Source organism: Hemicordylus capensis, chromosome 2, assembly GCF_027244095.1.
Source record: "Hemicordylus capensis ecotype Gifberg chromosome 2, rHemCap1.1.pri, whole genome shotgun sequence".
NCBI lineage: Eukaryota > Metazoa > Chordata > Lepidosauria > Squamata > Cordylidae > Hemicordylus > Hemicordylus capensis.
This window is the reverse complement of record NC_069658.1, coordinates 279,513,448-279,537,842: the sequence shown is the minus strand read 5'-3', so window position 1 is coordinate 279,537,842 and position 24,395 is coordinate 279,513,448. Positions and strand designations below refer to the sequence as shown.

Sequence of the window (24,395 nt, the reverse complement as noted above, 5' to 3'; positions counted from 1 at the left end):
GAGGAACTGAAAGTACCAACCTAGATGATCGCACATTGAACATCACATCTATTTTGGCACTAACATGGTCAATCTACACCTCATATTAAAAGCAACATTGTGCTTTCTTCTTAAAAAACAAACAAAAAACAAGCTGTGTGTGGGGGCAGATGAATTCTGATCCAGATTAGGGCAATGATATGTAGGGGTGTGCATGGAACTGGCTAGCCCGGTTCAATTCAAGTACAAGCTGCACTTGAACCTGACCGGGCCAGTTCAGTCCAGCCCCCATTAAACCCCCCCCCCCAGGGTTCGGTTTGTTTCAGGGGGGTTCGTGAATTTTTAAATAATTTAAATTAAAATATTTAGTACCTGTTGCCCCTTGGGGGGGCTTCCTCAAGGCTGTGGGGGGGGGTCCGTGAAGGTCCCCCCTCCCCCTGCCGGCCTCGCTTATCACTGCCATGGCCCATAAAACCTTCCTTTTAATTTAAAAAAATGGCCACCACACATGCTCAAATGACTTCTGCAAGGCCCTGGATCATGCCAGGCCTCATACAGGCCATTTGAGCATGTGCGGCAGCAGGCAAAATGGTCACCGTGCCAATTTACAGAGGCCCGAACAGGCCAAAAAGGAAGGTTTTATAGGCCGCAGTGGTGATAAACAAGGCCGGCAGGGGGAGGGGGAACCTTCACGGACCCCCACCCCATGGCCTTTAGGAAGCCCCCTGAAGGGGCTACAGGTACTTTTAAAAAAATACTGATTTTTTTATTAAAAAATTGTGAACTGGTGCGGGGGTTTGGTTCCAGTCTGGATGGAACCGGTGGGGTGTGTGTGTGTTCAGTTTAACTCCAAACTCCCAGACCCCCAAACCTAACCGTCGAAACACAAACACCTGAACCAGTTTGCACATCCCTAATGATATGATGTGGAGAAGGGTTTTAACCTGTCACCCCACATAGCCCCCATGACTGTTATGTATTTTAAAAAGAAAGAAAAACAGAAGCACAATAACACTTTTAGAATTGTGTGTAGTTTGATTCTGGGAAATGGGTTAAAATTTCAAGTCATCATGGGAGCCTCACTAGAAAACCTCACAAAGACAAGAAATTATCCATTAAGAAATATCATTATGGTTGGATTGCAAGCAGATTGCTTTTTTAAACTTATTTTTAAACACAATTTACACTGTAGCACTCTAGCATATTAAAGTGATTTCAACATTATTGTGCCAGAGGCAAGTGTAAATTTTTGCAGTGGTCTCGTATATGCTAAGAATAATTATAGAGACACTGTCAACCTTTTGAAGTTCCAAATAATTGTGGTTTCTTGCAATCATCAGAAGTCACCAAATGTTACGTATTGAACAGTTCAGTACACAAGCTAATTATACCAGAGTACTTACATTTAGGCAACTTTGCAGTCTGAGTCCCAGTCCTTCAGTAAATTTTTAGAATCAGTGCCAAGTAAGCACTGTGTTGTAAAACATGTTATGCTGACAATGCAACCAGTTTTTCAAGAGGAGACATACTGAGGTAAATGCTTGAGTGAAGTTATACACACACACACACACACACACGGATCATTGTTAAGTTTTCTGCCTAATACTCTTTCAGTTATGTTCCCATAATTGGATAGGCCTATGGTATAGATTCAGGATATCTTATGATAAAAGCATATTCACCCAGGGCCAGCTCTAGGTGTCAGGTCATACTGGCTTTGGGACCCATGCCCAGCCAACCCCTGGAGTCCTGTGCCCACCTTTGTGTGATGGCAGTGGTGGTGTACAGCTCTCTTGGCTGAGAAACTTCCTACATCACTGTCTTCTCCATCCTCCATGTCTACAGATTGGTTTCCTTTGGAGCCAATTGTCTCACAAAGTGATACTTAGTGTCAATGTGTTTGGTTCTTTGTGTAGTTTTGTCACTTTGTGAGAGGAGAATGCAATGCAGCTCTGATTATCTTCATAAATCATGACTGGTCTTGGTTCATCTATCTCAAAGTCCAGTAGGAGAGTGTAACTATACAACTTTTTGACAAGCCTGTGCTGCAGAGATATATTCTGTCCCAGCTGAAGAGAGGGTAACAATAGACTGTTTCTTACTCATCTATGAATTCCTCCTCCATAAAAGAATACATTCCCACTGGTTGGTTTACTATCTTCCTTGTCCTCAGCCCAGTTGGCTTCCATATAACTTGTCAGTTTAGGTTCTTTACTGGTAGGTAGCAGTAACTCTAAATTTGCTGTACCTTTTAGACATAGTCCAATCCTTTTAATTGCAGTCCAGTCTCTCTTTGTTGGTAAGTTCACTTTTCTGTACGATATCCCAACTGCTGCAGCAATGTCTGGTCATGAAACAGTTGATATATATAACAGCTCCCCAATTCCCATTCTGTATTTGTTTTTATTTACCAATGGATCACTGCATTCTTTTTTCTTTTAGAAAACCCACTTCCATTGAGGTGCTTGCTTTACTTGCTTTTGTCAAGCCAAGACACACTATTAAGTCTGCAATTTTATGATTTTTGGTTTAGGATATAATTTCCCTCTTCTAACCTTTTTATTTGGATTCCAAGATAATAGATCTCTCCCTTATCTTTAATTTCCAATTACTTGCTTAAACTTCTAACTAATTCATCATGATCTCTCTTATCTTGATGGCACACTATCAGGTCACCCACATTTGTGAGGATGTATATCCATCTTCCATCTTGTTTACAAGCAGGGATCCTTACTTGAATGCTTCTCTTAGAAGTAGTTGGTTTAATTTTTCATTCTATGCTCTGGCAGCTTGTTTCAGCCCCTATATATTTTTCTGAAGTTTACAGATCAGTGCTTCTTTTTCTGGCTCTTCAAAACCTGGTGATTGTTTCATATATATGTCCTTTTTAGTGTCACCATATAGGACTGCTGTTTTAACATCCAGATGATATACTTCCATTCTTCTTGATGCAGCAATTGTAAGTAGCAGTCTAATTTATGTATATTTGACCAATCTTGCTCCATATTGCTGGGTATCTCCTTCTGCATCTCATTTGGTTGTAAAAACCCATTTGCATCCTATTGATCTCCTTCCTTCCTACCTACAAGAGTCCATGTTTTGTTCTTATGGAGTGATCCAATCTCTTCCTTTGCTGCCTGCAGCCATTTATCTGTTTCTGAATCACACATTCCTTCTATTTTGTGCCAGTTCCTAAGTTCAGGCATTTTCTCTTCTCTGGCTGCCAAAGATAATCTTTTAGGTGCTGTCCCTTTATTAATTCTACTTGAACGTCTCACTTCTGGTTCTATCTCCCCTTTCCAAATGGGTCTCTCTATTATATCATAGTCTATGATTATTTATTCATTTTGTTGCTGTGGTTGCTGTTTATCCTCTTCACCTATTGGAAAGACTGGGTCACAATCAGACATGGCATTTGACTTTTGCCTCTCATCAGAATATGCAACAATATGCAGTTCAACATTTTCTGAGATAGGGTGAAGTATTCTGTAACTTTTGCTACTCAGTTCATAACCTATGAATATTCTTTCTTCACTACTGCAATCTAATTTTCCACTTTGTTCTTTAGGAACATATGCATACAATTTGCATTCAAATACTCTTAATACGTTTTAAGTTTGGTTTTATCCCATTCCACAGCTCAGAGTGTTACTTCTTTAGTTTTAGTAGGTCGTCTGTTCTGCAAATAAGTTGCAGACATTACATCTTCTCCACAATATTTATTCTCCAGACTTGACTCATGGAACATAATTCTAAACAGTTCCATCAAAGTTCTGTCTGTTCTCTCCACAACCCCATTTTGCTCTGGAACATAAGGTATTGTTTCCTCATGTTTAATTCCTCATTCTTTCAAGGATTGCTTAATAGCTTTTGCAGTATATTCCCCACCATTATCAGTGGGCAAAGTCTTAGGTTTTCTTCCAAACGTGTTGCTTACTCTAGTCACATATTCTTTTAGCAACACTTCATTTTTCTCTTTGAATAAATAAGTGTAAACATAATGAGAAAAGTCATCTATGAAAGTGATAAAATAAAGATTCTTTCCTGGTGTTCTTACTGGGAGGGGACCACAAATATCACTGTGAACTAAATTCAAAGGTTCATTGGATTGTCTTTCTGTGGTTGATGAATATCTGTCCCTTATTGCATTTGCTTTAATACATCCAGTGCATTTAATTTCAGATTTGCATGGCTTATCTTGTAGGTTTGTTGCCAATTGTTCTTTTACTAATTTTGAAATGCATTCATTGCTTCCATGATCAAGTATGCAGTGTCATAAACCCATGCAATCTTTGTGTGCACACTCATTTGCGACATTAGCTTGCTCTCTTTTGCAATCTATTTCATATAGTTCATCATCTCTCAACATGCCTTTCATCAGAAGCTTTCCTCTTCTGAAAACAAAGCAACAGTCCTTTCTGAAAAGAACTCTACATCCACACCTTGTAGCTCTATCTTCACACTCATTAGGCTGTTTTGAAACCTGGGTACATAGTAGGTCTCTGGAATACACACTTCACTTATTCTATTTCCATCAAGATTTCACTTCAAATAAACTGTGCCTTTTACCTCTGCAAAAAATTGCTCCCCACTAGCAAGAATGCTCCCCACTCTGGAATTTTATAATCTATGCTTATTTCAGAGAAATAAGAAATGTGAAGTAGCTCCAGCATCCAAATATATTTTGTTTCTACTTTGATTTACATCAGTCCTGCAAATGATTTTTTGCAATGCACAATTTTCCATTATTCACAGCTTTCCCTTGCTTTCACCATTGCATAGGTAGCTCTCTTTGCTAGAAAGACCATTTCTCTGGAATTTACTTTTATTCCATTTTCTGTGTTGAAAATAATTTACTTGCTTTTTATTAGGGCATCCGTTTCTTAAATGCAAAGTAAGGTAAAGTGCTCCGTTGAGTCAGTGTCGACTCCTGGCGATCACAGAGCCCTGTGATTGTCTTTGGTAGAATACAGGAGGGGTTTACCATTGCCTCCTCCTGCACAGTATGAGATGATGCCTTTCAGCATCTTCCTATAGTACTTCCACATATAAAGCATTGTAGGCCATCAGCTGCTGGTGGCCTTGAATTTTTGACTGTGCCCTCCTTTTCTGTGTGCTTTTTCAAGTTAAATTCTTGCAAACACTCCTGTACAAAACTAAAAGTTTATTTACTTTGTAGAAAGTTAACAATATTCTTGTATTCTTTAGGCAAGGTATTAAGCAAAAGTCCAATTTTTGACAGGTTCTGGCATATTTATCTCATGCATTTCAACTCTTTCCTCATTCCCGAAAATGAGCATATGTGTTCTTGCAAACTCTCTCCCACTTAGAATCTTTTGTTACACAACTGCAACAAACATTGTTTGATTGATTGATTGATTTATATACCACCCTTATACCACCCTTCCTAAAGTGTCTCAGGGTGGTTTAAACGAAAATTAAAAATACATAACAATTAAAATAAAAAACCAATTAGAAACAGATTAAAATTACAATAAAAACTAGATAACATTAAAACTAGATATCATTAAAAGCCAGGCTAAAAAGATGGTTCTTTAAGGCTCTCCTGAAGGCCTCTAAGGAAGACAATCCTCTTATATCCACGAGGAGCTGTTCCACAACCTATGAGTGACAACAGAGAAAGCCCTAACCCAGGTTGCCACCAGATAAACCGGTGGCACCCAAAGATGGACCCCAACTGATGATCTCAATGAGCACTGGGGATCTTGTAGACAAAGACGCTCCCTCAGGTAACCCAGTCCTAAGCTATTCTGGGCTTTGTTTATAAAATCCAGGGCTCCTGGGCCCATAACCCAATGTTGCAGAGTGATTACTTATATTATATAACATTACTTATATCACACAAATCTTGGCTTTAGTTGCATGAAAAGAGCTTGAACATTTATTATTTCTTAAACATCTCTAACAAACATAAAAATCTCTTACACAAGTGAAAGAGAACCTCTCTGTTTGAGTTCTGAACAAGTATAAAGCTTAAACAAAACTTAAACTCTACCCCTAAGCCTGAACATAGATATATACACATAGACAAGCATGTCTAGGACAAGAACTGAGACAATGCTACACAGTATATTCAAACACTTCCTGCATCTCATCTAGTTTCTTTCTAAAAGTACAGAACCCTGTCCTCCTTTGGTGAATGAGAGCAAGAAGTAGGTAAAATGCCTAAGGAGTTATCTCATGGCTACTTCACACATTACTTTTTCTTTATATTGTTCAGCATGTATCCTTACAGCAGAGCAAATACTTACATGCCAGCCTTATATATACAGGTGAAACTCAGAAAATTAGAATATCGTGCAAAAGTCCATTAATTTCAGTAATCCAAATTAAAAGGTGAAACTGATATATGAGACAGACGCATTACATGCAAAGCGAGATAAGTCAAGCCTTAATTTGTTATCATTGTGATGATCATGGCATACAGCTCATGAAAACCTCAAATCCACAATCTCAGAAAATTAGAATATTACATGGAACCAAGAAGACAAGGATTGAAGAATAGAACAATATCGGACCTCTGAAAAGTATACAGTGTACTGTGCTTGATTGGCCAGCAAACTCGCCTGACCTGACCCCATAGAGAATCTATGGGGCATTGCCAAGAGAAGGATGAGAGACATGAGACCAAACAATGCAGAATTGCTGAAGGCCGCTAATGAAGCATCCTGGTCTTCCATAATACCTCATCAGTGCCACAGGCTGATAGCATCCATGCCACGCCGCATTGAGGCAGTAATTGCTGCAAAAGGGGCCCAAACCAAGTACTGAATACATATGCATGCTTATACTTTTCAGAGGTCCGATATTGTTCTATTCTTCAATCCTTGTCTTCTTGGTTCCATGTAATATTCTAATTTTCTGAGATTGTGGATTTGGGGTTTTCATGAGCTGTACGCCATGATCATCACAATGATAACAAATTAAGGCTTGACTTATCTCGCTTTGCATGTCATGCGTCTGTCTCATATATCAGTTTCACCTTTTAATTTGCATTACTGAAATTAATGGACTTTTGCACGATATTCTAATTTTCTGAGTTTCACCTGTATTACAATATACCTGTGGTTTCCTACAATGAAACAGAATTGTTTGTGGACTATACACCAAACAGATAAGACTTACATCCTAATCCTGTGCATGCTTACTTAGAAAAGATTAGAAGGCAGTGATGAAGAAGCTGAACTGCACAGCACCACTGCCACTACACAAATATAGGCATGGGTCTCCAGGGAGCTGGACAATGACATAGGTCCCAAAACCAGAGTTTGATCTTATCAATACCTGGAGCAGGCCCTGGATGGGTATGCTTTACCATAACGGTTTTCTAGGTAAATATTAGATCAATTCATAGGAACATCAAATGTATTTTCCTCCATACGGTACTATTATTACTACTATGGATATTTTCCCTAGTAGGATAGTTCTTGAAATTGTTTACATGGGGAAGGGGGAAATTATGACATAGGAAAACCCCTTTGGGGTTCCTTGTCCCCAAAGGGTTCACAGTCTAAAAAGAAACATAAGACAGACACCAGCAATAGTCACTGCAAGGATGCTGTGCTGAGGTTAGATAGGGACAATTCTCTCTCCCTGATAAATATACAAGAATAGCCACTGTAAAATGTATGAAAGGGCTGTAAAGTTTCAATCCTATTCACACTTTCTTGGGAGTAAGCCCCATTGAGATGAGTAGGGCTTATTTCTGAATTAGGCTATAAGTCTTATCTTTGATCTGGGTTCTATTATCAAACATTTAATAGTGTAAGCTGTCTCCCAAATAATTTCAGGATTGGGCTCTTATGCTGAACCATGCTCAACCAAATAGCCAACTTCACACCATCCTGCTCCCAATATAGCATGAGCTATCCAGTGCTATTCTCAGAACTGTAAAGATTCTTGCTGACGTGACTGGTGATAGCTCACAGATACTGCACTATGGAAACTAGAAGAATGTAGGCTCACCAAATAGCAAAGTACAAACTTTCCCAAGCAGAATATAAAGAAAAACTAACAATTATTCTTATTAGGATCTGACATAGCACTACACCTGTTGGTATTTATGCCTACTCCAAGCACAGCAGAGAGCACTTGTTATTGGCAAGGTTCTATTGAGTTGTCCAACAGGCACTCTAGATTACTGTATCTAGCTTTTCACTGAATATTAAGAACTGTTAATGCCTTACCCACAGCAGCATGGTTGCTGCCATCCTATGGCAGTTCTCAACAACTTCAGCCTACGTGGTTAGAGCAGTTCATATAGGTCTCTGTACCATGCTAGCAATAACTAGCATTTCAGTGAGAAGGGTGGCACTAGCATATGGTATATAATGTTATTTATTTATTTATTTACATATTTTTATACCGCCCAAAACTTATGTCTCTGGACGGTTTACAACATATAATGACACAATTCATCCTAACTGTATGGGCAGAGGTTACCTAACTTACTGGAGGAATCATGCAGTAGTGAAGGACAATGGCAAGCAGACCAGACATAAACAGGGCCGTAAAGTTGGAAGGTGTATTCATCTAGTCCAGGCTGCACAATGTCAGCCTTCTGTTGTTGGACTACAACTCTCATCACTATTGGCCACTGTGACTGGGGATGATGGGAGTTGTAGCCAACAATAGCCGGAGGCAGAGGCGGATCCAGGAGGAAATTATGGGGGAGGGCAACAAGAATCCCCCCCATATATAAAAATATTGGGGCTTCGGGTTTTCTCTCTTTTGCAAATGCACTATGCCAGGGTTGTCAAACTCAAATCTGGTAGCAAACCAGATTGGATTCCAATGAACCTCTGGGGTGCCGCACATAGTCTTATGCCACCTTCTGTCACCTCGCATCCACCTTGTACCACTTTCTGTCTTCCTCTTCCCCCACTTTTCTCATTCCCTTTCTCCCCTGCCCCTTGCCCTGCCTTTTAAATCATATGAATGCACTACTTTTTACACCAAAACACACTCGGGCAGGGATTTTTTTAGCCTACTTTCCAGTAGGCTTATGAGATCGCCCGGCATTCTCTGTGTGTGTCAGTGTGTCTGTCCGTGTGTGTGTCCCCACCATCAACTTCGCAATGCCTGGACCGATATGAACCTAATCAGGTACAGTTGTAGGAATGCATAGGGAAAACTCACTGGCATTGTTTGTGATGATGTCATCCACCCCGATCCAAGATGGCAGATGTATAAACTTTTGAGGCACAAGTGAGCTAACTTGTGAAAAACCCTAACCATTTGAACCAAATTTGCTACAGCTGTAGGGACACATAAGGATGCCCAAATGGTGTGGTGTGTGATGATGTCATCCACTCCAATTCAAGAAGGTGGCCACGTGAACATCTGAGGTGCAAGTGGGCTAATTTGTGGGCTGTCTAACCAATTTAAACCAAATTAGGTACAGTTGCAGTGAGTGACAAACAGTGACACCTCAACGGTGTAGTTTTTGATGTCATCCACACCAATTCAAGATAACGGACATGTAAATATTATTATTATTATTACATTTATATCCCGCTCTTCCTCCAAGGAGCCCAGAGCGGTGTACTACATACTTGAGTTTCTCTTTCACAACAACCCTGTGAAGTAGGCTAGGCTGAGAGAGAAGTGACTGGCCCAGAGTCACCCAGCTAGTTTCATGGTTGAATGGGGATTTGAACTTGGGTCTCCCTGGTCCGAGTCCAGCACTCTAACCACTACACCATGCTGGCTCTCTATTTGATATTGTGCCTCAAATATTTGAGGCACAAGTGGGCTAACCTGTGAACCACTTAACCGATTTGAACCAAATTTGCTACAGCTGTAGGGACACATAGGGACACCTCAATGGGGTAGACTGTGACGATGTCATCCCACCCAATTCAAGATGGTGGACACATAAACATTTGAGGCACAAGTGCAGTAACTTGTGGACTGTCAAACCAATTTGAACCAAATTTGGTATAGTTGTAGTGAGTGACACACAGGGACACCTCAATGGTGTAGTTGTGATGATGTCATTCACCCCACTCCAAGATGGACGCATGAACATTTGAGGTGCAAGAGATCTAACTTGTGGACCTCAATTTGCACCAAATTTAGTCCAGATGTAAAGACAGTGAAAGGAAAGTAGGCTGATTAGTTCTTACTAGAACAACTTGTTTTTTTTAATGTTTTACTTTCCTGCTAGGAGACCAGCCCAACAGGAAGCAACTCCATCATCCTCGTGACAAACTGCAGTACATTTAGAGGCTGGCCAGAGCAGGGGAGGAGCACAAGACACCGGAGAACAAATCAGGCTGCTGCTGCTGCTGCTCCTGCTGGGAGAGGGCAGGACTAGCAGCACAGAGAAGTTAACCCTTTTTTTAACTCTGCTGCTACCAAGGAACTGCTGCTGATCTGGATACAAATTCACAGGGTGTGCAACTGCACCCTTTCAACCCCACCTGGATCCATCCCTGGCTGTGCTGCCCTGATCTAGTCCAATTTCCTGGCATGAGAGGATATCTTTTGGACACTTCAGTCAGACCTGATGTAACATTAGAACACAGATGAAAGTGAATTTTTATGTTACAACTAAAATAAAGTTGAAGTTGCCTCCAAAACAGTATTTAATTTAATGGTGTATTGAAATAATGCAATAAAAACAAAATTATTAAATACATATTTGAACCCAATTTTTTAAAATTATTTTTGATTTTGTGTAACTGACCGTGCAGGGTATGACAAAGAGAAATGAAATTATGACAGCATTACACCTCTCTTCTGAACATAGCAATATGAGAAGAAGACCTGGTCTTGTGATAGCAAGCATGAATTGCAAAGACCCTTTGCGAATGAGGGTCTGCCCTGATTAGGATTTGGATGAGAGACTACATGTGTGAGAACTGTAAGATATTCCCCTGCAGAGAACATCTGGGAAGAGCATCTGCATACTGACATGCAGAAGGTTCCAAGTTCCCTCCTTGGAAGCATCTCCAAGATAGAGCTGGAAGAGACTCCTGCCTGCAACCTTGGAGAAGCCGCTGCCAGTCTGTGTAGACATTTACTGAGCTAGATAGATCAATGGTCTAACTTGACATAATACAGCTTCTTATGTTCCTACTAATTAGTGGGGAAAGAATTTTAAAATAGAACAGTCATCATGCTGCTGATAATGTAACAAAGTTTATGTCAGTGAATAATAATTGTTCTAGCTGACCTAATATTAAAATGTAACTGATGTAACCATTCCAAGGTCCATCTGCAGTTGTCATTGGCTCAACTGGCGGCTGCTCAAGGATGGGCCTTTTCTGCTGCCATCCCAAGGCTTGGGAATGCGCTTCCTGCTGAAATAAAAGCCTCCCCCTCTCTGAAAGCTTTCAAAAAGACCCTCCAGACTTATTTATTCATCCAAGCTTTTAACTAGCTTTGTAGAACTGTCGGGATGCCATGTTACCTGGTTGCTTGTGTGGCCCTATGGAGTTCGGAGAAGGGCGTCACATCCCTCCTGTGGGGCTTTCGTTCCCTTCAGGGGGTGGTAGGGTTAAGAAGGGTCCAAGCTGGTCGAATCCCAGTGGGGTTGAGAAGGCAAGGCACGGATGGTTGCAAGAAACAGCTCCAGGTTGCAAGAGACAGCTAGGGTGGGTGGGACAGGAAACAGGAAGCAAGGTCAGGAAGGAGGCGGGGCTGGAAGTAGGCTTTAAGCCCTGTCAGCTCTGCACTGGGGCATTTAAAGACAAGGCAGCTGATGAGGAGGAGCTGCTTCTGGGTATGGGATGGGAGCGAGGAGTTCTCCAGGAGAGGGAATGGGCTGAATGCAGCAAGCCAGGAGGAGGACTCAGGTGACAAACTAAGCTTCTTCCCTGGCTGTTCCTGACATGTGTGTGCATGTGTGCTTACCCAGTCATTCTGGAGTTCAAGAAATGGAGCCCACCTCATCCCCTGGGAGTCTGACAAGAACAGTGGATTTGTTTTAAGCTTGTTAAATATATTAATTCCTATATTTGTTGTAAACTGCCCACAGATGTGAGTTTGGGGCAGTATACAAATATACTAAATAAAATAAAATGATGACAGGAAGCATACCATATTTACATGAGTGCACCCAAACACAGGGTTACTTGATCATGTGTCTGCCATGGCTGCTTGTAGCCGTGGCAGACACAGTTGGAGGGGGGCTCACAGTAATCGTGGGGTGCATTATTGAGGCTTCGGGATGGGGTGCTGTGATCAAGTGCAGCGAGGTGCAGACGGCCCGCAGGAGAGCCGCCGCTTGTCTGTGCCTAGCAAATCTTCTGTGATTGTCTGTGGGAAGGTAAGCGCTTTTGGGCTTCCTCCCCAGAGAAGAGAGTAGCTCTTCTCACTGATCATAAGAACATAAGAACAGCCCTGCTGGACCAGGCCCAAGGCCCATCTAGTCCAGCATCCTGTTTCATACAGTGGCCCACCAGATGCCTCTGGGAAGCCCACAGGCAGGAGTTGAGGGTGTGCCCTCTCTCCTGCCATTACTCCCCTGCAACTGGTGCTCAGAGGCATCCTGGCTTTGAAGCTGGAGGTGGACTATAGTCCTCCGACTAGTAGCTGATGATGGACCTCTCCTCCATTAAGTTATCCAAACCCCTCTTAAAGCCATCCAGGTTGTTGGCTGTCACCACATCTTGTGGCAGAGAATTCCACAAGTTGATTATACGTTATGTGAAAAACTACCTCTGTTGATTGGTCCTAGATTTCCTGGCAATCAATTTCATGGGATGACCCCTGGTTCTAGTGTTATGTGAGAGGGAGAAGAATATCTCCCTATCCACTTCCTGCGCACCATGCATGATTTTATAGACTCTATAATGTCTCCCCGCAGTCATCTTTTTTCTAAACTAAATAGCCCCATGAGAAGGGCTTCAATATCTCTTCGAAAATACCTCTTCCTTTGCTTCCAGCTGATGGTGGTGTTGATGAGATTGATCTTGCTAGGCAAAATTTGTCTTTCAGCCTCCTAATTACAGCTCTTTCTTTCATGGACCTTTCCAGAGTGCTTTGTTGGCACAATAGTTTGCTTTACCTAATGACTGGGCAGATGAAAAGACTTTTGCAGGTGAACTACCAATGTTATCTTCTAAAGCTGTTGATGTTGCTGACAGATTCTGTTTCTTCATTCTGTATCTTCTCATTCTTTCTTGTGTCTTCTCTGCTTCTTGCTTTTATCTTTTCTGATTATTCCACTTTAGTCCCAAGCTTTTTGCTGAAGAACATTTTTATCCCTTTCCTCCCATTTATTCTGGTTAGACGTGCTTTCTCCATACTTTTTAATACTTTCCTTATCAGTCTTGGCTATTCTAAGCAAAAGTTAACAAGAACTAAGAAAGAAATGGCATAAGAATGAGCATAACTCATACATACTTTTTGATCGTTACTGTGAAATGATATACCAGCTATTTCTTATAGGGGGGAAATAACACATGATTAAGAATATTATTACAAGTTTAGCTATATTAGTTTAGGAGTTTAGGAGAATTGTTATTTTGTATTTCAACCAAACAGAACTATACAAAGCTATTATGGTAACTAACGTAACAAGTCCAGGCCCAAATTTTGATTAACTGCTTTCTGAAAATAGTTGTCTGTTAATTTACTGAAAAAAACTAAATTATCCTAAATCATTTGTAAGTTAAGACAATGAATTTATCTTTTTGAGGAGCTTTCTTATTGGGGGCATAGCTAGGGGAGAGTGGGGCTCATGTTCACCCCTCTCCCTGGCAGCCCCTTGGAGTGAGGGAGATAATGAAGAAATTAGGGAGGGCTGAAGCTGGGGGGCCCTCAGGAGCTGGGCGGGGCTGGCTTCTTTGAACCCATCTGCTCAATTATAGTTATACCCCTGCTCCTTACCTGGACCCAGATATGAGCCTTTAAATATTCTGGTTTCTCACTAGATGTAAGAAGAGCAAGTCAAGGATTTTTTTATTGGGAAGGAACCTCAGCTTAGTATCATTTAATAAACATAACATGTGGATAGGATTGCAGCCTTGGTCATCTTGGTGGATGACTGGATGTAGTAGAAAAGGTAAAGATGCCCCCGCCTAAAGTCCAGGAGAGCTGTTGCCAATGACAGAAAATACTGGATAGATGGACCAATAGCAATAGCAATAGCACTTATGTTTATATACCGCTCTATAGCTGGAAGCTCTCTAAGCGGTTTACAATGATGTAGCATATTGCCCCCAACATTCTGGGTACTCATTTTACCGACCTCGGAAGGATGGAAGGCTGAGTCAACCTTGAGCCCCTGGTCAGGATCGAACTTGCAACCTTCTGGTTACAGGGCGGCAGTTTTACCACTGCGCCACCAGTTTTACCACTGCGCCACCATAGTCTTACTCAGCAGAAGGCAGCTTCCCCAAGCTTCTGATGGTCATATTTTGAAAACTCCAAGCATGCCATCTGTCTGAATGCAGAAGCTTTTCTATAAACAGTAGCAAGAACAATAACAAAACCTTGACAATTCCTGTATATTGCGCTGTAGAAATTGCTTGCGATACCATGGCTGTCATCAAATGTCACATAATGCAGATGGTGCAAAGAGAAGAGACTCATTTTCTTCTCTTCCTCCTCTCCCACCTCATTAGAAAGAACCTGAAATTTTCATTGCATTCCTCATTCCCAGGGCAGCACAAGGTGCACATTACACCTTCAAACTGGCAGCAGATTTTCATTGCCTGACTAGGAGGGATGCACCTGGCTAATCAGGATTTTTTTTTTTTTAATGCTGCTATTGCTGAGTCACTTAAAACATTTCCTTTCTTACAGCAGGTGTTGTTTGCTTTATAGCTCCCTATTAGTTAGCTTTTCAGGCTGAAGGCAAAATCTAATTGCTAATGAAGCTGAGGAGGATATTTCAACAAAAGTAGACCCCCAAAGCAATTGTCATGGAGATCAAACATTGCAGTTAGATCACTCTCAAGATATATGGAATGGCCAGAAAAATATTATACAGTAGAAGCACATGTGATTTACTGGCATAATATTTACTTAAACCTATATGCTTATCGGCTGCTATATTTTACTCATGGCTGGGTTAACAGAGAAGTTGAGTATAGAGCTGGAAGTACCATAGAGCTGGAGTTAGGTTAATAAACCATATCGTCTAATCTTAACCCAAGAGAAAGCTGCAGTATGGATCCAGAAAAAATTGGGGTCTTGATACAGTGTAGCTACTTGACCTTTCAAGCCACTCTATTTTATAAGGCCCCACTGAATATGTACATCCTATGGCAGTAGTCTTTTTCACCAACTAGTCAATAAGAAGCCTGTACTTGGCCTTTTGATTATGTCCTAGAAGGCTTTGCCTATAAAGTTATCAATAGGACCCTAAAAGGTAAAGTGTGCCATCAAGTCAGCTTTGACTCCTGGTGCCCACAGAGCCCTGTGGTTTTCCTTTGGTAGAATACAGGAGGGGTTTACCATTGCCTCCTCCCACACAGTGTGAGATGCTGCCTTTCAACATCTTCCTATATTGCTACTGCCCAATATAAGTGTTCCCCATAGTATGATTTGAACCGGCAACCTTCTGCTTGTTAGAGACCCTATATAGAGCTAAAACCTATGCAGAATGTGGCAGCTGCTTTTCACAGCAAGCCATGCAAACAGAGAAGACTGAGCACTTTTCACAATATGTGGTTTATAACGACACAGTAAACCTTCAGTTTGGTGGGGTTGCTGATGGCATGGCAAAAAGTGCCTGATCATGGTTGTGAGTCTGTTTGCATCACAGCTGTCAAGTGAGCACTATATTGGTTCCACTCGTACCTGTAACATGTACTTTGGTTCTTAGGCTACAAAACCACATTGTATTTAGCCAAATGTTGATCTGAAATTGTGTCACGGGCCTCTAAAATATAAATTGGGTATTTCCCTCAGCAATATTGTGTGAAATAATACTAACCTAAGGGTACAATTGCACCACTACCCTTATCTCTGCCACGTTACTATGTCTAGAACTTCATATTACTACAGGGTCCAGGAAAATCTTTCACTAACTCGTTCAAGCACCAATGAAAAGGCTGCAACTCAACCTTTTCTTTCACTTTCAGGCTAGCGACTGTTGGTCCTGCCTGTTGACAGTAGATCACAACAATGTGCTCTGTGTTGAACTGACCTTGTCGACTATTCAGAGGCCACAGCTGAGAGGCAGTGACTGCTACTGAGAGAGGTTCTCACTGGGAGCAGCCTGCTATACTCATACACTGTTAAGGTTTAAGTGCTACGTGTTTAAGTGTTAAGTAAAGGTTTAGGGCTTCCCACATATTCCTGCATGACTGGGTTCAAGGCAAGGGTGGGAAGTCTCTGGCTTGTGTAGGTCCAATGATCTCAGTCCAGAGATGAAGCAGTGGAGGAAGAGGGCATGTATAGCTGACTGAAGGGTGGAGGAACTGTGTATGTGTGAAATAACATGGTCACATTTGATTGTTGAGGCTACGCTTTTTAACATCCTCCCTTCTCCATGTTATTTTATTTATTGCTCAATTTGTATACTTTCATAATGCATCTAAAGGTGGTTTACAAAGTTAAAATACAATAAAATTCCATAAAATTTTGTTGTGGAGCCAGCGTGGTGTAGTGGTTAGAGTGCTGGACTAGGACCGGGGAGACCTGAGTTCAAATCCCCATTCAGCCATGATACTTGCTAGGTGTCTCTGGGCCAGTCACTTCTCTCTCAGCCTAACCTACTTCACAGGGTTGTTGTAAGGAGAAACTCAAGTATGTAGTACACCACTCTGGGCTCCTTGGAGAAAGAGCGAGATATAAGTGTGTGTGTGTGTGTGTGTGTGTGTGTGTGTGTGTGTGTGTAACATTTAAAACCTTAAAATCAGTGAAACAGTAAAAATCGTACCACACCACCCCCACCCCTAAAAAAGGCAAACAGAGCTGAGAGACCTGGCAACCTCTAAGGGGTAAAAGCCTGAACAAATAAAAGGGTCTTCAGTTGTTTTTTAAAAAAACAAGCAGAGCTGTCAAGGAGCGAACATTCACTGAGAGAGCATTCCAGAACTGGGGGCAACAACAGAGAAGGCTCTGTCCCATGTGCACAATTTAGCCTCCCTCAACATTGGTACATGATGCAAAGGCAGAAACCCTTGGGAGCAGGCAGTCCTTCAGGTATCCAGGGCCCAAACAGTTAAGGGCTTTAAAGGAAATAACCAGCACCTTGATTTGGGTCCGGAAACAAACTGGCAACAATTTTGTCACATCAGAGTTCTTATAATGGAAAGAATGTCCTTAAACATGTGCGGAGTACTATGGACACCACATGAAAAACTTCAGCTCTCTACGTTCCCATGGAGAGAGGGAATTGCTTCCTCGGGAGGGCTGGGTACCCACAAGTTGTCCAAATTGAGCTGTTTGGGGAGGGAATCCAGATCATGGCCACAGCACCATGGCCCTCACCCAAATCAGTCTGGGCCCCCCACCCCCATCTAGCCACTTATAGGGTGGAAAATGTTGTGATGGAACTCCAGGTTATGTCTGGTTTGGCCCACTTGCAGTGCAACTTAACCTGCCATGACTTCTCATTGGGTTTGTTTTCTCTAAGCCCCAAAAGACAGCTATTGTGTATTTGCCAAAGGTGTTACTAGATAAAAGATCCAGGGCCTGGGCCCACAGCCCCCTTAGTAATTAAACTCAAGCATACCTGCCCCAAGAATAATTAGCTTAAAAAAAAATCTCTTATAATACAGCACCTATAAAGGTGAGAGGAGAGCTGGTCTTGTGGTAGTAAGCATGACTTGTCCCCTTAGCTAAGCAGGGTCTACCCTGGTTGCATTTGAATGGGAGACCACATGTGAGCACTGTAAGATAGTCCCCTCAGGGGATGGAGCTGCTCTGGGAAGAGCATCTAGGTTCCAAATTCCCTCTCTGGCTTCTCCAAGATAGGACAAGATTTTTATTTTTTTTTGATAGGACAAGATTTTTTTATTGAACCAACAAACTACCAAAGCATACAGTACGTTGCCAAAGCACAATTATATACAAAGTGGTTGTTTGTACATGATATATCTACAAAGATTTACACACAAGGATTTGGAAACCCACAAGGTTATGAAGTATATGCAGGTAGTACTGTAACTCGGAGGTGGGGGATTTCAAGGAATAGGGAGGGAAGACGCGACCAAGAGGTTCATGCAGACAAGACAGTAAATCTCTTCTGGAAAAGTTTGTATGGTTATGTGCAAAAAGACAAGAGTATCTCTTCTAAACAGCAATGGGACAAATTGTGGAAATGGACGTCGGACGTAAACCCCCCCCATTACCTGATGTGCCTTGGATGATGAGATTCAGGGCTCTGAGCAATTCACTGGGGGCCTGTGCTGCATGGGTTGCCCTCTAATGACACCCCTGGCATTTGCCTTTGCAGAGGAAAGGGAAGAGAGGACGAGAAGGAGGAGGAGCTAGCAAGCAGCCAACAGGTAACAACAACAACAACAACTATTTATATACCGCTTTTCAACAAAAGTTTCCGAAGCAGTTTATATAGATAAATAATAAATAAGATGGCTCCCTGTCCCCAAAAAGCTTACAATCTAAAAAGAAACATAAGACAGACACCAGCAACAGTCACCAGAAGTACTGTGCTGGCGGGTGGATAGGGCCAGTTACTCTCCCCCTGCTAAATAAAGAGAATCACCCCTTTAAAAGGTGCCTCTTTGCCAAGTTAGCAGGGGAGAGTAACAAATATTCTAGCTGCAAAGCTTGGGCTGGAAGATAATAAACCCACTACATGGGAAAGATTTGTTTGGCAACATTACAAAGAGAGACCAGACAAAGTCTGAATAATCACAGGGCTCATTATAGAACCTTTGCTCCCCTCTGCTTGGTTGTTGATTTGGATTTGAGTTTAAGATTAGCTGGAGAACCAAAACAAACAAAGCAATGACATGATTTTTATTAGTTTTGCTCCTTCACCTGCATTCTTCAGCCAATAATAGTAGAGCTACCCCTAGAAGTAGGAAGGGACCTGTTGGAAGTGGGCTGGTGGGGAAGATACTGTGTAAGGGATATAGAAGCCAAGCATCCAGTGAAGTATCTAGTGATGTCACTGAAGCTTAGATGTAGTTTATGACGTCATAATGTTTGAGCGAACAGGCTGCTCTAAATGGTTAACGTGGTACATTTGTAGGAGACTGCTTCTTCCCTTATGCCCTTTCCCCTGGAATAGGGGTTCCTAAACCTGGATCCCCAGTTGTTCTTGAATTAGAACTCCCACAGCGGTTGTGGTTGGGGATGATGGAAGTGGTAGTCCTAAAACATCTGGGGACCCAAGGTTGGGAACTCCTATGTTAGTGAGAACAGCACCAGCAGTCAGAGCATCTGGGATGTGGAGAAGAAAAACAATTGCCACATCCCTTTTACTGCAGTCAGTGCATTGTTGGATGGTGATGAGTTGAATTATGTTTCTTGAATTGTTGATTCTGTTTTGTTTGAACTTGTTGATAAATTGGATAGCTCATGTACATCGAACTGTTTCTAAATGTGAAGCTGTTATAAATTTTTAAATAGTAATGCTGTGTTTTGATATTTATTATTATTTGGTGTTTATTATGAGTCATTTTGGTCATGGTCCATCATGGAAAAGTGGCATTTAAGGAAACCTAAAACTAAATTAAACCAGGATCCATAATGGTGCACATGTCCTGAGCACACAGGCTGCCAAGTGGGGCTGGAAGGAGCTGCCGTGCACCTCCTGGTGCTAATGGAGCTCACTTGCTGCTCAGTTAGCTGCTCCACAGTCCCCCCCACCTACCTGCCCATTTGGCTCTGCACTCCCCACTTGGCTGCTCACTCACCATCACCACTGCTGCCAGCTTGCCCACATTTGCCAGCTGTAATGCAGTCTAATGACATCACTGCCCCATTGCCTGTTCTCGCTGGGATGGGCTCACACCAGGGCGGTAATGTTATTAAGCCATGTGCTGGCAAAGGCAGAAGTGATGAGTGAGTAGCCAAGCAGGGGGCACAGAGGCGAGTGGCGGGTGGGTAGTCAGGTGGGTGGAGGGCTGTGGAGATGAGCAATGGGTGAGCAGTAATGGTGGGGAGGCCACACACATGACTACATGGGCTGTCGCCAACATCACTACACCACTGTAAACCATGTTCCATCTTGAAATTCAGTGGCAAGTATCATTAGACATGTGTCATCGATTGTTCTGTCAAGCTTTTTTGTGTGTTGAAGGATTTCTTTCTATGGGTTGTTTTATTGTGCTGAGTCTGTATTGTTATTGCTGTTTTTATTATTTGAACGGTGTGCCTTATTATATATTTGATTTGTTTTGAGCTGGTTTGGGGGCCTCTAGCCAAAGAGTGGCATAGAAATATGATAATAAACGTGAAGCTTGGGAATCTATGTCTTCTGAAAACATTAAGGTTCACATGAGGAGTGCTGATGCATCCCTCCTCCCCTGGGACTGCTGTGGACTCAGAAAAAAGCCCTGACATGGTTCAGCATTGGTGGTTGCGTGAGCAGCACTTCTGCAGTTTCCCCCTTTGTTGTTAATTCTGAAAACGGCAGAAGCACTACTAGTGGAACTTAAACTCAGCTGCCCATTCCGACCAGCTTTGGGACTGCATTCTGAGCCCGGAGCAGTCTCAGGATGCAGCGTTCTGGAGATGTTACGCTGCTCATCATGTTGGCAATTGTCATTATTTTTGTCAATACTGTGCTTTTCTTTATTCACAAGATTACTTAAGGATTTTCAAAGTCAACTGTTTAAACTGGAGTGCAAATTGATTCTCAGTCTGCCAAGCAGAGAAACACAATTCCCATTTGTGTGGAGGATGAAAGTTTGTGAGAATAATTAAATAAAGCAAAGGGAATTGCTGAGAGTTATGAAGAGAAGCAAGATACGTTGGTAGGATGAGAACCCAGGTAATCTTGCTCCTAGGAAAATTACTAAAACCCTGAACAATGCTTCTTTTCATCCACCCAATGGAAGATTGTTCTTTTGATGCCATTACTGAATAGCTCCATGGATTATATTGTAGGGAACTTCATGTGTGTACATAAGGATCTTACTTTGCTGCTGGTTCAACTACCATATTATGTTGCCTGCAAAACAATAGTGATTGGTTGAAATAAAGATCAATATGTTTTATTTGAATATTTTCATGAACACGTTTCTGCGGAGGAAGATATATTGGGCTTATGGTCATGGTGCATAGCTAGCTGAGTCTTGTCTCAAATTCAATTTTAAGAGATAAGATAAGTTTATTTGGTCATTGACCAGCAAACATTTACAATAAACCAGTACGTATTTTACAAATAATGTAACAAAACCTGGCCATAACAGAGATAATATCAGTGTCCACATTAGTTAAAAGATAATTTAAATAAAATTCATCAGACCAGCCAGGCAAATTGTCTAACATAGGAGATATAAATCTTAAATGGGGTTCACTATAAAAATCACAATAAAGAATAACAAGCGAGGTGGATTCTATAACCCCTTTGCCACATGGGCAAAGTCATAAAAATAGCGGAATTCCCTTAAACCTGCCATCCAATACTGCTGTAAGAAGAACATTTAAACGCACTAAAGTGAGGGCTTGTCTAAATTTAGGGACAAGCATCACATCAAAGTACTTAGCTGGTTTAAGATTAATAGCTTGACTCCCTAAGTATAAACCCTGCTTGATCCATGCACCTTCTTGTTGAACGTCTATATCCAGGACACGTTGCTTAACTAACTTCCTGGCTTGCTCAATTCCTACAGTATGCAAATCCTCTACGGAGAGGCCAAAAAAAGAAAATTTACTCAACACAGCTCGTTTCAGCTCAAATTAAAACCATCATTCATAGCCAAAGAGGCTAAACCCACCCATCCAAAACTCAATTTTAACCAAAACCGAAAAATACAGCACCAGTATAAGGATTCCAGCCTAATAAGCCCAACTTCTCTTCTGATGACAGCGTTCGGAGCACAACACGGTACCTGCAAAATGCATCTAATAAACTTAGTCTGGATAGCCTAGAGTAGGGCAAAATTACTTGCAGGTCCCAGTTGGGCTCCATATAAGAGCAAAGGCAGTACTTTGGCTGTATAAAGTCTCACTGTCGCAGGTATAAAAGCAGCACCATGTGTAAAATGGTAAGATTTGATCTTATTTACAACCAATTGAGCAGGCTGCCTGATGGAGTTAAAATGGGCATTTTTAGAGCCAACAGAGTGGAACGTAATTCCTAGATATTTAAAGGAATTAACCTGCTCAATCTTGTTTCCTTGTATGGACCAACTATAACGCCTAGCTCGCTTGGTGAACACTAAGACTTTAGTTTTACTATAGTTTATTTCAATACATTCTTGGTTACAAAACGATGAGAACAGTCTTAGGGCACACTTAAGGCCTACAGGTGTCTGCGACATAATAGCCATGTCATCCACATATAATAATATGGAGACATGCCTATCGGCTAACTTTGGTGGATGAATAGAAAGGGTGGACAAACAAGTGACCACAGAATTAACATAGATGTTAAACAAAATAGGAGCAAGTATACAGCCCTGACGTACAACCAACAGTGACTGGTTGAAATCAAGATCAATATGTTTTATTTGAATATTCTCATGAACAGGTTTCTGCGGAGGAAGATATATTGGGCTTATGGTCATGGTGCATAGCCAGCTGAGTCTTGTCTCAAATTCAATTTTAATATGACTTTGCTTTAGAAGTTCAAATTCAACATGGATTTGTATAACTGAAAATTGAGATGGTATGTCACAGGCATTCTTTCCTGGACAGTTTCAGCTGGGTACTCAGTGCAGTATTAGCATGGGACTGGGAGCTGATACTGTATTCACTGCCACATAGTTACCTTCAACAATCTTTACAAGTAGTAATTAGAGGAAAAGGGCTGGAAGAAATTGTCAATGCTACCATTCACAAAAGAAACAGACTTGTAATCCAGTGGCCAGGTCATTCTCAATCACATACTCATCATCACATCACAGTTCAATGGGAACTTTCATGCTGAAATGAATGGGGTAAAACCATTTATCTCAACAGCATTTCATGGAAGATTGGACACAATGGTCTGGACTAGTTGACCCTGAAGTAATAAGGACAATGCTGAATCTGGTTTCCCATGAAACAATAAGACAATTCCTTCACCACATGGCTACCTGAATCTTTTTTTTTGGGGGGGGGGGGATTACTTCATATCTGGAGCCATTTTGGATCACATGAATCACCAGATCTCATAGGTTATCAGAATAATCTGGGAGAAACCACAGAGAAGATCCTATCTCATGGGGGTGTGACAATTGTGCCTCTAATTGAGTTCACACACACAGCAGAGCTCCCCACACCTGGCAGATGTTGCAAGTTGAGTAAATAATATTTCCTTCACTCTCCAATTACATTCCCCACTAGATTTTTGCTTCCAAATATTCATCTCCTCTCTGCCACAAAAATCATCTCTTCATTTCATGCAAAATCAATTTCCCTCAAAACATTAATTTCTTCCCATATTCCTCTTAATTATTTATCATTTCTATTAATTTCCCTTCAAATTCATGTTCTACTACCGCTTCTGAAAATTAATTCTGCCCCAAATTAATTTTGCCTTATGAGCATTCATTTTCCACCAGATTTCCCCATATAAACTTTCATTTTCCTCACATGCCAACTGATTTTTCTTCTCATCCCAACCCAAAACAAAAAAGATATTTTCTTCCCTTTCTGCCTCTTCAAAAGGAAGAAAGTTTTACATTTTTCTTTCCTCACTTATGCCAGCCTGCCCAATCCTATGATGCCTCTGTTCATCTAAGGATGGAGATGCTGTGGAAATTTAAAATATCAAGCAATAGCTGTCCCATCAGCAGCCAGTCACCAAGGTGTGCTAAACTTCCTACAGTACACTCTACCCCTCCACCAGGATCATAACACAATAGAAGTATCAGTGCAGCACTCCACTTTCATCTATGGGGCATGCTGGAAGCAAACCTACCAAAATCCCACCTGCACACTTGCCTTAGTGTGAGTGTTATAGCACCTACCAGACTGGGGAGGACAGGGGGAATTCACTGGGGTGAATCCTTGTCTGTAAGGGATTCACAGTAGGCTGCCACCTTCTACTTAATTTTGATGTGAGGAAACCCACTCTCCATATAAGATTTCTTGGCAGTGGAGTAAAGTGGCAAAACCCTCCCTAGTGGGGCATGCGGAGTAAAGTGGCAAAACCCTCCCTAGAAGGGACTGAGCATTCCCTAGGCCTCCAGAGGCATGTGACCATGGGCGTAACCAGGGGGAGGCAGGCAGGGCACGTGCCCTAGGTGTCATTGCAGGGGGGGCGCAAAATGCCTGCCACGCCACGCCCCAACCACCAAAATTTTTTTAAAAAATTTTTAATTTGAAATCCCCCCCAATTTAATCCCTGCAGGCACCCAGGCACCCAC

General features: G+C 41.7%; 1 protein-coding gene and 1 long non-coding RNA gene across 2 annotated transcripts in view; one reads left to right on the top strand and one right to left on the bottom strand.

Moving 5' to 3' along the window:
- The window catches only part of MITF (melanocyte inducing transcription factor), a 227,183-nt gene extending 215,745 nt beyond the window's left edge, over window positions 1–11,438 (bottom strand). Inside the window, exon 1 of the mRNA XM_053296529.1 lies at window positions 11,417–11,438. The gene's annotated coding sequence lies outside the window, so the exon portion shown is untranslated. The remainder of the gene's footprint in view (window positions 1–11,416) is intronic.
- On the top strand, window positions 452–10,655 carry LOC128345113 (uncharacterized). The gene is made up of 2 exons (XR_008316272.1): window positions 452–719; window positions 10,169–10,655. It is a non-coding gene; the product is annotated as an uncharacterized LOC128345113 (long non-coding RNA).
- Window positions 11,439–24,395: the final 12,957 nt, after the last annotated feature.